Source organism: Podarcis pityusensis (assembly GCF_964106645.2).
Source record: "Podarcis pityusensis genome assembly, chromosome: 3".
NCBI lineage: Eukaryota > Metazoa > Chordata > Lepidosauria > Squamata > Lacertidae > Podarcis > Podarcis pityusensis.
This window is the reverse complement of record NC_138026.1, coordinates 20,665,100-20,679,181: the sequence shown is the minus strand read 5'-3', so window position 1 is coordinate 20,679,181 and position 14,082 is coordinate 20,665,100. Positions and strand designations below refer to the sequence as shown.

Here is a 14,082-nt window from a genome sequence, read left to right as displayed (position 1 = left end):
TGGCCCAATGGAAATATTTGCAGTTGCAACATTTGTTAATAACCCTGTTTTGAGCAACAGCTTTCAAAGCGTCTAAGACACCAGAGATAATAGAACAATTGGTTTAAACCCTTTGAGACTAAAAAGCTGGTGACTACTTTTTATAGATATTTGGTATCAATAAATCAATTTGATATGCAGACTCTAAGAAACAAATGGAATAAAGAATTGGAGGTTCCTATATTACCTAGACAGCGAAAGAGTGTTTTAGCTTCTGTAACAAAGGTGTCAATGGGTTTTAAATTACGTCGTATGCTAGAAAAACTATTACTTCAAATTTATTGGACACTTACATCTGTATAGAAAGGGACCATCTACAACAACATGCTGTTGGAGATATGAAAATGCTTCTTTGAAACAAATGTTTATGCAATGTTCTACACTTATGAAGTTTTGGGAGAAAGTACTAGATTGTATAAATATTATTTGGGGGGGAAAGCTAGTACTGTATTGCCAGAGGATAGTATTACTACTATATGTAATTTGACAGCTAGTCAACATAAATGGATTCTCCACGCCCTCACTACAGCAAAAAGACTTATATTGATCCTCTGGAAAGATAAATATATGCTCCCCTTTAATCAATGGATAGAAGATATGACAACTCTTGCAACATACAAACCAATAGCTTATAGACATAGACTGCATATGGACAAATATAATGACATTTTGAAGGTATTCATTTAAAATATATAGTAAGTTATACGTAAATGTATATGTACAATAACAATAATTTTACTTATATACCTTTGTATTAGACAACTATATAAAGAATTATAGATTTTTTTTCATATTTTTATTAGGGCACTTTTTGTTTCCTTTTATATTTTTTCATTTTATTATGTTCAATTGAAATATTTTAAAAGGATAGACTTAATTGTTTCGTCCCATAACTTTTACTGCCTGAAATTCTCAAACCTTTTATACCATAAATTTTCTGGGTGGCTGCTGTTCTGTCCCATTTTTGTTGCTCAGTAGTGCAAGAGTGTCCCTCCATTGCTAGAGAAAGAGATCTATATATCTAAGCAATCAGTTTGATAAAGGAGTAGTGCTCAGGTGTTTGTTCCCAGCTGCACAACTAATGAGTGAAAGGTGCTACAGAGCAAATCCACCCACTGGCAAGTATGAAATAACTTGTGTCCAGTTTTGCAAGGAAGACAAACCTTCATTTTCAGTTGAAGATCAGTCTGTAATTTTCATTGACAATAGAAATAATCTGTGATATTTTACAAGGCAAAGTACTCCTCTCTCAGCAACAATGAGTGCATAAAAGAGCACAATCTCCATTAAAAAAATAAAATAGCACATTAAGAACTGCTTCCATTTCAAGATGTCTGGCCCAGGTCTTTCACATGACAGACTAAAAGCAGCAAAATTGCTGAAAAGCAAATAATCTTATATGGTCATACTATTACTGAGTGCAAAGGTCCAAGGAATAGCTTTCAGTCTTGGTGATTCAGTTTCATGATTTTGTTATTTCATCTACTGAATAACTATTTCCAGATGTGGTGCCATATATATTGCATCTTATAAAGGTATTCAACAGGATAGTAGAGATACCTGCATGTTATAAATCAGCATCTCACTTGTTAATTTGAGATGTTAATTAGGAAGGATGAATGTTCCATAAACATGTCTGATTATTGAAACAAGCAAAACAATTTAGGTTATTTTGTGAATTTTGTGAATAGTTTGGTTTATAACTATTTTTCTTATGTGTAAGTATGGCGTGCTTCCACATATCAATTTACTTCACCAATTTCAGCTATAAACCATGTGAATCCTCTTATGAATAAGCACACTGCTCTTTGTTAACACCATCATAACATTTTGTTATTTTCCCTCTCTAGTCTTTCCTCCATTCTCACCAGTATTACTTTCTCTCCATTCTTTCATCTGTTTCATTTTTCATTCCTCCCCACCCCTTTAAACCCCTTTCCTTAATATGACATTTTCTAGGAAGTTAATCAGATATAGTTTAACAACACCCTACCTACAAAGCGTGAATGGGCTTAGAATTAGACAAAATGTGTTTACTGATTCATACAGTTGAGATACATTTCACATGAATTATTCCAAGAACAGTAAGTATGTCAAGGACATGACATACAATGTCAAAAATACAAACTCTAATTATATGTAAGATTCAAAAGAAAATATCTATATTATAGAAGTGCTTATGAGCTCCAGTTATTGGTAGGAACACAATTGTATAAAGCATTTCACAAGCAGCTAACTTTTGGGGGCGGGGAAGTATTATGCAAAGAAATAATTTTAAGAATATATAGTGATACAAGGCTTTCAGAGCAGGGGGTGGGGTGGGGGTCAGTCTGCATGATATCCATGAGTCTCTTCCAGGCCACTGATTCAGTATCTGTGAGGTTTGGAATTTAGTAGAAGCCACTGCTAAACCAGTCAGACCAGTTTCTGTTATGCTAATGGCCACAGCGCTTAGATAAGCACCATATTTCTGCATGATGAAAGAGTGGGGCATGTTGCCATAGCAACAAGTGGAGGTGCTGTCCGCCATTCACCTGGCTGGATGCTACATCACCCTAGGAAAGAGAAAAATAGGCCAGGGGAAGCTACTTTTGTGAGTGAATTCAGGCAGAGGGTTTTGACTTTTCTCCATGGGCTGAATCCTAAAGCTATGGTTTGGGGTGGGGGCTTCTATAGAAACCTAATTGGGAAGCAAGATATGTCAGGGTGCTAGTGCTCTGACCCCTTCCTTCCTGAGCTCAGGTTGTAAAAAGGTAAAGGTAACCCTGACCGTAAGGTCCAGTTGCGGATGATTCTGGGGTTGCGGGCTCATCTCGCTCTATAGGCCGAGGGAGCCGGCGTTTGTCAACAGACAGCTTCCGGGTCATGTGGCCAGCATGACTACGCCGCTTCTGGCGAACGAGAGCAGAGCACGGAAACACTGTGTACCTTCCCACCGGTATGGTACCTACTTATCTACTTGCACTTTGATGTGCTTTTGAACTGTTAGGTGGGCAGGAGCTGGGACCAAACAACGGGAGCTCACCCCATCACAGGGATTTGAACCGCCGACCTTCCAATTGGCAAGCCCTAGGCTCAGTGGTTTAGACCACAGCACCACCCGCGCCTCGTGCTCAGGTTGTATATATGTGTAAATATAAACATATATCATAAAGACACCACTGTCTCCATTGACCTTCATTCCAAGTATATTCACCTGGTGTACACACCTGAAATCCCAGGAATCTCTTGATGCTTGGAGACTGGGGTGTACACAATATTATTATATTTGGTCCTGTTAAACCAAGAGTGTAGGAATTAAGCTACATTATTACATGCAAGATGGAGCACTGCACCTGACGAGGCAATTTAACTGCTCTCGCAAGCTAAGCAGAACTGAACTAGCTCCCCAAACCACAAACCTTTATTCAGCAAGAAATGTCACTGATGAAGTAGCACTCAATTACTTCAGAGTTGTGAAGCAACGTTCTCGCACAGCCCAGAAGTGCTGAAAAGTTTGTTTCTATGTTTTTATTTTTAGCAAACAGTATCAAAATGGAAGCAAAAACACCTACAGAGACAGGTGGATTGTTTCGTGTGTGCATATATTAAGATATGTGTGTCCTTGGGGTTTACGCAAACAAACAAGAACGGCTTCCATCTTCAACGGTAACTAAATTGGTTTAAAAGGATGCATGCTTTGATGACAACCTGTCTAAAGACTTCAAAAAGGAAACAACTGTGTACTACTTTCTACTTTCCCAAGGCCTTGACTAGCGAAATCAGCTGGCTCCAACAACACACAGGTGACAGACCTGTAATTTTCCAACGACAGGCAATTTGGGCAGTAGTAAGAATTTGATACTACAAGGTAAAATATTTGCTACTATGCATTCTTAAGTTGGTTAGGACATGCTTCCGATCTGTAAATTGCTTTACTGTGTGTCTGACCGGTAATACTACTAATTTAATAACAGAAATTGGCTGCTAGGAGATGGAAAACACCCAAAATGCAAGGCAACAATACAGCAGTAGTCAGCCACAATCAACTAAATATACAGATTGAGTGATAGCTGAGCAGACAAATGCACTGCCCCCCATTTGATTTCCAGAGAGAAATAGACACCTCTCCCCCCAAAAAGGTACTTCCCAGAGCCTGCTCTTTCCTTGTCTCTCCAGCTGTGTATGACTCAAAACTGTAGTCTCTCCCCACAAGTACTTGTATTGATTTTCCTCACATGCCTTGCTTGCCCCCTTCCTCTGGCTTAAAGGAGGTGGGCACAAAACGAGAAATGTGATTGACAATTTTCCCACCGACTATTAAAGAACATTTGTAGGCGTTCTGTTGCAGTAAACCCTCCCCCTCTCTGACCACATGTGGCGCTGTGGCTGCAATGTTGGACTAGGACTCTGGGGACTTGGGTTCAAATTTTGCCAGCCATGATGCGGACTCCCTCCTGTCACCATCTCTCAGCCTCCTTTTACCTCAAAACTTATGTTTTGTGTATGATGCCCTGAGCTCACTGGAGGAACAGCAGCAGACTATTGTGGCAATGATACAACAACTTGTGGTATGGGGCAGCTATAAACATTCAGTTATTGATTAATAAATATGATGGATATGTTTCCATTCAAATGCTTTATGTGAATTGAGATTGAGTCTAAAGCCAATTACATACGCCATAGCATCACATGGTGTAACCTTTCTGGGAATATACTGTCTCGGACCATAGGGGCATCTCATAGAAAAGCGTATTTAAACACTCCTATTGCAGAGAAGATAAATCTCTTAAGGAGACAGGTTATAAAGGGGGGATTGTTTTTGTTTGTTACTATGCTATGCATTTTGTGTTTTTATATTGCAAACCACCCTGTGATCCTTGGATGAAGGGCGGAATAGAATAGAATAGAATAGAAATATAAAGTACCGGTACTTTCCCCCTATTATACTAAGGTCTTTATGAGCTGGGAATTGTTTTCATGTGGAATAACTGATATGCAATTTCCTCAGTGATCCATTTCATTTTGGGCTTTATGTATGCATTGTAACTTCAGTTTATGCTCAGAAATCACGAAAGTCCTTATCATTCTCTTGATTTCCATCGTTCATTCTGTTGAGCACCTTTGCTTATGTTCCCAATATAGCACCAACCCATGCATAAGAGAGGGATATCAGCAGACTTGGGGGAGCTGCAAATCAGGCAAGCACCGTCCTACTAAGTTTCAGGTGCCTGGTTAAAATGGCTGTATTGCAAAATGAATGATCTTTTAGGAAAAGAGCCATAGCATAGTAGAACATCTGCTTCGCATGATAAAGCAGATGTTTTCCTATGCATGCACTGAGTCCCAAGTTCAATTCCTGGTGCTTCCAGTAACAGGTAGAAAAATTCACCACCTGAAAACCTATAAAGCCACTGAGATTTGGTGTAGAATGAACTGAGCTGGACCATCCTAAGTTCCTAAGAATGCTGTCCTGATGTTTTCATTACTGGTTTTTAATTTATGCTTTAAATTCTGTATACGGTATTTATTTGTTTTTTTTAAATGTAAGAATGTTTGAGATGCAGATGCAGCAAAAAGTGGGATATAAATCTTTTAAATAAATATAAATAAATCAGGATGCAAGGGGAGGAGGAGACCCTAAAGCAATTGGACTTAAAGTATGGAATGTTAACTAATTATTATTATTATTATTATTTTATTGTTTATATCTCACCCATCTGGCTGGGTTGCCCTAACTGGGTAGTGGTAGTGGGTGGGTATGGAAAATCAGAGGAAGCAGTGGCTGAACAGCTGTACTGAACACTTCAGTATTTCATTATAAAGGTAAAGGTAAAGGGACCCCTGACCATTAGGTCCAGTCATGACCGACTCTGGGGTTGCGGCGCTCATCTCGCTTTATTGGCCGAGGCAGCCAGCATACAGCTTCCGGGTCATGTGGCCAGCATGACTAAGTCGCTTCTGGTGAACCAGAGCAGCGTACAGAAACACCGTTTACCTTCCTGCCTATTTATCTACTTGCACTTTGAGGTGCTTTTGAACTGCTAGGTTGGCAGGAGCAGGGACCGAGCAACGGGAGCTCACCCCATCACGGGGATTCAAACCGCCGACCTTCTCATCGGCAAGTCCTAGGCTCTGTGGTTTAACCCACAGCGCCACCCGACCGTTATTCATAACAAATTCTGCTGACTTTCTTGGAACATTAACTAATAAACACACTTAAAGCTGATCAATGTTGTAATCATGCATAACTGAGTGCAAGGCCAAACATTTAATCTGAGGCACTTAACACACTTCCTTGACTTCAGAAACACACCTACACAATTCTATAACTACCCACAATACTAATTTCCAACTAAATGCATTTGTAGGTCTTTGTGCAAAATGCTTAACACCAGGCGTACGACTGTAACCTAACATTCATCAGAAGCTTTTATTATTTGCTCTTATTTGCTCTTAATTTTTGAATTCACCATTATCACAATATTTCAACGTTCATTCTAACAGCAAAGCTACTCTGCAAAACAGAACTGTACAGCATTAAATAAAGCAGACAGAAAGGGTTGACGTTAAAATTACTCTGCTGCCTTTGGGTGGAAATGATTCTTTCATGATGCTTTCGGCTCAGGTTGGAAAATTGCACCTTTTTTTCAGGTGCTTGCATGTTTACCGTTCCTGCTCTCATAGTCACATCTGCAATAAGAGTAATCATGTTTGCCAGAATGTACATGCAAATTTCTATCCATGGCTTCATTTTTAATTTTATTATTGCTATTACTCTGAGAGTTATACAAATACTGCTTTTTATATTAGTATGCTACATCAAAGCAGTTATTTAGTGCCCGAGGAATTCATTAAATGCATTTCCATAACAGATATATTTGTCTAGATGTGATTTAGCTTGCCTTAAATTAAATCTACCATTGAAAGATCTTCCAGACTAATAAAGGGAAGATACTGCTGAGTTAGTCGGCTTGCCAAGGTAGTTTTTTCCCAAGAAAAAAAGCCAAGCAAGGAAGTCAGCAACAGTAAGCATACATCACCCCCCCCCCCCTTCCCAAGGCAAGAAATAGAACAGATTATAAGGAATTCCAGTACACCAGGGGTTTTTTTGTAAAAAAAAAAATGTCCTTGGACAAATGTTTAACATCAACACCCTCTTCATTTTGGCGAGACTGATGACCCTAATGGGCTGAAGCCCAGGCGGACTGGCAATCATTCAAGTCTTCAAGCCGCCGCTGTGCCTCTGGCTTATTTCATACTTCGCAAAGAACCTCTAAACCTTTAAATTACGCTTTAATTCTACTAACTGGCAGATTAATATAGGAAAATAAATTTGTAATGGCATGAGTCTCATTTCCCCTTTTAAAAGAAAAGAATCCACAAATTTGTTTTTCTTTCAGCTGCTGATTTGAATGAATTTGATCCAAACGTACAAGAAGGAATTCTGAAGCATTTATTAGCAAGACTTGTACCATAAGTAAAAGGAAAGACCAAAATCCAATCCAAGATTGGGATTTTCTTTTCTTTTCTTTTTTTGGCACCTGCCCCCAAACCAATATATAAAGGTCCATCGTGTCGCAGGCCACAACGTCTTCCACCATATTTCTATGTCACTAGAAATTTAATTCTATTTCCTTTCCATTACTTCCCAAACAATTCTTCACACAATTTCCTGGCAATGTTATTAACTCCCCAAAGAAAGGCATGTGCTTTAACTACGAAACAGATCCATTAACCTGATATACACCTACAAGCAAGCTCCACAATATCAATTGGTCTAGTTCCTGGACACTTCAGACACAACAACAAAGCACTAAATGAGCGACGGGGCGGTGTGCAGACGAATTGTATTTTTGCATTTTAAAAACAGTAACATTTCCCTCAAATTCCTCTGTCATCTAAATGATCCAACTTGGTGCCCTTCAGAAGAAGAAAAAACCTGCCCCATGCTTTAAAATAAGAATGAATCTGGCTGGGAAGAGAATAAAATTATTTATTCTACAACACATTTGGGGGGAAAAACCTGAACAGCACTCTGTGTACTCAGGAAACTAACATTCTATGCCCAGATTTATGCTAATTAAGTAAATCTGCATATATCTGCTAACTCTGCAAGTTATCCTGCTTCCAAAAATATGGCTTTATGAGAATTTAGTGTTTTGTTTTGCAAGGATTAGCAGCAGAAAAAGAGGGAGGTTGCTGAAAGAGATTCACTCAAGTTAGTAAGAGGAGTTATGAGCTAGGGCTACTTGCATAGAAAACATATGGAGATATATGGAGAACTGGAAGTCCAAAACACAGACCACTGATTTCTTTCTAACCTACTTCTGGTTTTTCAGCATTCCTCAGATACTATCCAAACATTTCTGGTTACCTCTTGTTTCAATGAGTACTAGAAACTTGTAATATTATCAGTTAAAATATTAGATTCTTCCAGTGCTAAACTCATTGGTGAGTGACAAGACAAGTGGAATGTACAACACCTACACTATGAATAATTCCATTATTCAAAGACCTAGAAAAATAATCTTCCTGAATAATTTACATGATAGGCAACAACATTATTATATTCATCAAATACATAATTCAGCTAAAAGTGCTCAACCAGTACTAATTAAAAGCACGAAAGTTGATTTTTGCACACATGCAGCTTGGACTGTGATTTTGCCTCTGTTGAAAGAAATGCCATCTAAGGTGGTAGTGCTCCTTACAGCTTTCTAGTGCACCATTAATCTGGGGCCATTATTGATTAAGGCAAACGTTTTTCTGCCATGAGAGGTGCAACTTAATGCTACATGTATACAGAACAGTTTGAACCAGAAGATTATATTTGGCAGCCATTGTGCATCTGGAAAGCCCACTCCAGGTTCAAGGTTCTTTTATTAATTTGCAAGGCCCTTAATGACTTGGATCCAGGATACCTCAAGGGACTGCCTGATTCCTTACATACCTGCTTGATCTCTGAGGTCTTTGGAGGAGCCACTGTTAGTGGTCCCCATTGCTTGTATTCACAAGGAGCTATCTGCTTAGTACTGTGGGCTCCGTTTTGAGGAACTCTCTTCCAGTTGGGCAAGCCCCCATCCTGCTGAAGTTCCTTTGCTTACTGGAGACTTTTAAATATATATATTTATATATCTAGCAGGCTTTAAAACAGATTTTAGAGTTTTAAATGTGCTAGATGTATCGAAACACTACCTAGGTTTTCACTATACTGTTTGTTCTACAATGGAGTTTGTGGAAGCCCCTTTCTTGGGAGTTTAAGGACACACAGGTCAAGCCTAATGCATTCTAGTACAGTTGTACCTTGGTTTTGGAACAGCTTAGTTCCTGAACATTTTGGCTCCCAAACGCTGCAAACCCGGAAGTGACTGTTCTGGTTTGTGAACTATTTTGGGAAGCTGAACATCTGATGGGGCTTCCGATTGGCTGCAGGAGCTTCCTGCAGCCAATCGGAAGCCAGCCTTTGGTTTCTGAACATTTTGGAAGTTGAACGGACTTCCGGAACGGATTCCATTCAACTTCCAAGGTACCACTGTATCTGCTTTTGAGTGTCCATAAGACAGTGTAGGAGGCAGAAGAAAATTCAGAACTGAAGCTACTCCTTCCTGGACAGCTGAAAGATCTGCACCACCCTGTAGTATAACAAAAGCTGCCTCCTGCCAGTAAATGGAGAGTGGTCCTAGCAACCCATTGAAATTGAGATCAACACTTTACATAGTACATAATCCCCTGCATTGGGCTTCTTATTAAGTCTCAAGAGCCCCTCAACAGCCTTTATTTTGTAAACCTATACAAGGGTGTTTTCATGAAAGGTGCAGCTAGCTGTAGTTCCTTGGATGAGTTCTCATCCTGTTTAATGTTTGTATTATCAAAGGCATTTTCTGCTACTCCAGAAAAGAAGTCAAGCTTACTGCTGGAAGCAGGCAGAGGTTATCAAACTTAAACCTCCTGGAATTTGGAAATTACTTTCCATTTGCTTTAATTCCTCAGCAGACGCTCTTTCTATCTTTCTCCGGCAGCTCCTGGGGATGGTCAGGGGGAAGCAAATGCTTGAACTGCCTCCAGACAATAAAGGCCCCATGAATAAAATGCAGAGGCCAAAGCATTTCCAGTGCACTAATACCAATTAGAACAACATCTCTTCTTTAATTTGTGTTACTAAACTAGGCATGCACCGTAAGAAACCAGTTCACTCTTGGCTCTCATCCTCTATCCACGTTTTGATCAGGGGGTGGTTGGGATTAATGTGACGAAACACAGCACAGACGGGAAAATTTACACTATTTGAGAAGTAGCAGGTGACATTTACCAGTCACTGATTTCTCATGCCGTGATTGATATCCAGCTATAAAACAGGGAAGTGAGTACTGCCGAGGGTGTCAAGCAGAACGTTTGAGACTGCTTGCTAAGAAACTGCTACACACACACTAGCAGCTGCACAAGAAACTCGGTCTACTGCAGAAGTCTTCTCCAGCTAGGACGATTTCCATTTCCGAGCGCAAAAACAGTACGCCTCACAATCCAACAAGATGTCTAATAATACGGTTGTACACCACACTAATCTCTGAGCGGTGTGAGATTCCAGGGGTTCCACGCTTCCTTTGGGAATGAGGCACAGCGGAGACAGCGGTGGTTTTATGATATATGGTTTATTTACAGTTATGCGCAACCTGAGCCTATGGTGGAGGGTTTCCTTGCATTGACACCTCAAAAGGGTCTTGTTTCTCCCCTAGCTGCAGCCTTGGATTCAAACAGAAATCAAACACTGTGCTCAAACTTTGCCCTGGCTCTCTTTCCTGCTTGCAGTTTTACCTCTCTGCTCTTGCATTTGTCTCCTTTCCTTTGTTTCCCCTAATGGCCCATCACCCAGGCTATCACCTTAACAGAGGAAGTGAGCCATATATATCACACTTGTTGGAGCCAAGGGTTAGGAAGGTCTCACATGCAGTTTACTTCCTTGCCCAACTCAGAACAATACTAAGCAACAATGTGTTAAATTGGTAAGCTTCCAGCTTGAATGATAGAAGCCTTACCATGATTCAAACGTTCTGTGCTTACCTTTCTCTGTCGCTTTACTATTAATTTATTGCTTCTGGAACAATTTATCAAAACAGGTTTTTATTTTAGATTTCAATATCATCAACTCTTGCCTTTTAAATGTAAACACTGAATTAGTCTCCATTTGGTTCCCCAAGTATAAATACAGATTATCTGGAATTGGTAGTACGTTGGCTGAACACAATTCAAGGAGACATGGACAAAGATAAATCAGCATATTAAAGACATCACAATGAAAAAAGGGGATAGTACAAAATGATTGGGGCATTAGAGGAATAAAAGGCTCCTATTACTCTCAGCTACTTCTCCCCAAGTTGTATTGAAAATATCAAGTTAAATGTCTTCAATAGAAACATGAGGGGTGTCTATTCCCCCGTGCAAGGATTTCCTTCTCCAAAGTGAAGGCTTCTGTAGGAGAATACATGACTTACATTCATGCCTGCCTTCAATAGCTGATGATTTATGTACAGAAAGCAAGGCCTGTTCCATTCTTACTTTGCCCCAGAGATTACACCTGAGGAGAGAAAGCAAACACACCTCAAGCTTCTGCAATCTCACTCTGTCTGCCCATTCCCACAGGGACTAGGTAACAGGTGCAGGATTTATTTCACAGGAACAGATAAATTCAAATTTATGGCTTCAAATAAATGTAGCATTGCCTGGGTCTCAGTCTCTCAGAACTATCTTTTCTTTTTTCTTTTTTTAAGTTGTGCCATCAAACAGGATTCAAGATTGTCTGAAGCTGCCATTCCTAAATGATTGTTCCAACGGACACTTCTGAACAGTTTGCCAAGTTGCAAGAAATGTTAATTGTGGCATCTGTAGGACCGGGAAATCTTGTTTTTATTCTAGATCAGCTTGCAGGTAGATTCCCAAACAATGGCTATTTGCTACCTTAAATCAATTATTATTAAGTCTATCCCATATTCAATTTGCAAATTAAATAAATCACCAGAGTTCTCTTTGCATTTGCTGATTTATTCATTCATTATTTATTGGCAAAAGGTTTTTCTGTATCGCCATCTCATAAAATACCAGAGCAGTGGACAACAATAAAACACAAAACACCATTAAATACAAAAAAATCATTGAAGTGACTGGCTAATTAAACATCTATAAAGGCCTGTTGGCACAGACTGGTCTTCCACAGATCCCTGAAAGTCAAAAGTGAGGATGTTTGCCAAATCTCTGTGGGAAAGGTGTTCCACAGCATAGCACCAGAGGCACTAAATACCCAACTTTTATTTTTTTTTTTAAATAATTTTTATTAAAGTTTTGAACAACAAAGAAAGAAAAGAAAAACATACACAATACATATAACAAAAACACACACACACAAAAAGCAAGATTCAACAATAAAAGACCAAAAAACATAACAATTAAAAACAATATCTCTTTTCCATTTCCGTTTTTTAGTTACTTATTTTCTGGACTTCCTCATACCTCCCTTTTTTGTATTCCAATCCAAATTGTTTGTTCAGCAATTTCTTTTCCACTTTTTTAATCCCAATCTTTAGCTTTAATAAGATATTGAAATATATAACTTCAACTTCTTTAAACCTGATCTTTGGTCTTAGTATCATATAACGATAAAATTTTCCCTCTTAATGTCAAATTTCCATTTCTTTAAACATCTTTAATCCTAATCTTTAATCTTAGTCTATCATTAACTTTAACCTGTACAGCTGGAAACTGCTTATTTTCAGTCCAACATCACTCTAACATTCTTTAATTTTGCAATGTTTCTGAAGATAGTCTTTAAATTTCTTCCAATCTTCCTCCATCGACTCTTCTCCCTGGTCACGGATTCTACCAGTCATTTCCGCCAATTCCATATAGTCCATAAGTTTCATCTGCCATTCCTCCAGCGTGGGAAGTTCTTGTGTCTTCCAATACTTTGCGATGAGTATTCTTGCTGCTGTTGTTGCATACAAAAAGAAAGTTCTATCCTTTTTTAACACCATTTGGCCGACTATGCCCAGGAGAAAAAAGGCCTCTGGTTTCTTAGGGAAGGTATACTTAAATACCTTTTTTAATTCATTATATATCATTTCCCAGGAAGCCTTAATCTTTGGGCACGTCCACCAAAGGTGAAAAAATGTACCTTCAGTTTCTTTACATTTCCAACATTTGTTATCGGGCAAGTGATAGATTTTTGCAAGCTTGATTGGGGTTATGTACCACCTGTATATCATTTTCATAATATTCTCTCTTAAGGCATTACATGCCATAAATTTCATACCCGTGGTCCACAACTGTTCCCAGTCAGCAAACATAATGTTATGTCCAATGTCCTGTGCCCATTTAATCATAGCCGATTTTACCGTTTCATCCTGAGTCTTCCATTTCAGCAGCAAGTTGTACATAAATACCCAACTTTTAATTAAGTTTCCCTGCCACTGCTATTCTTATACTGGTTTTTTGCTACCCTCCCCCCAGTCCCAACTTTCGTTGCAAACTATTCAGGAATCTGTTAGATTGTATTCCTGCATATGGCAATGACAGATGACTCACTGCCACAATTTATTGAACCCTACAATTATACAGTGTCTTATTAAAAAATGAAAAGAGAGAGTATTCTGGTACCAAAGTTCAAAAAATTATAAGAATTAGGGGTATAGATGTGAAGTGACAGTCTACTATTAAACTGCCTTGGTTCTCAAACGCCTTGGTACTCCTATGTTTTGGCTCCTGAACGTCAAAAACCAGGAAGTAAGTGTTCCGGTTTCTGAACGTTTTTTTGGAAGCCAAAAGTCTGACACGGCTTCTGCTTGAGTGCAGGAAGCTCCTGCAGCCAATCGGAAGCCGCACCTTGGTTTTCAAACGTTTCGGAAGTCGGACGGAATTTCAAAATGGATTACTTTTGAGAACCAGGGTACGACTGTACCATCATTTAGCAAGAAGTATCCAGCAATATATTTCCTTTCACAAAAGTTAGTCTAGCCTTTCCTCCACAGGGTTTTTGTACCAGTTTTATTACTATAGAAGGATACTATAGAAGGA

The 14,082-nt window shown here is 39.1% G+C and overlaps 1 protein-coding gene and 1 long non-coding RNA gene across 2 annotated transcripts in view; one reads left to right on the top strand and one right to left on the bottom strand.

Annotated features, from left to right (window-relative positions):
* The window catches only part of KLHL29 (kelch like family member 29), a 404,977-nt gene that overhangs the window by 182,565 nt on the left and 208,330 nt on the right, over positions 1–14,082 (bottom strand). The gene's annotated exons all lie outside the window — the stretch shown is intronic.
* Positions 794–11,983, top strand: LOC308473260. Its single transcript, XR_013984002.1, has 3 exons — positions 794–2,632; positions 3,560–3,889; positions 11,787–11,983. It is a non-coding gene; the product is annotated as an uncharacterized lncRNA (long non-coding RNA).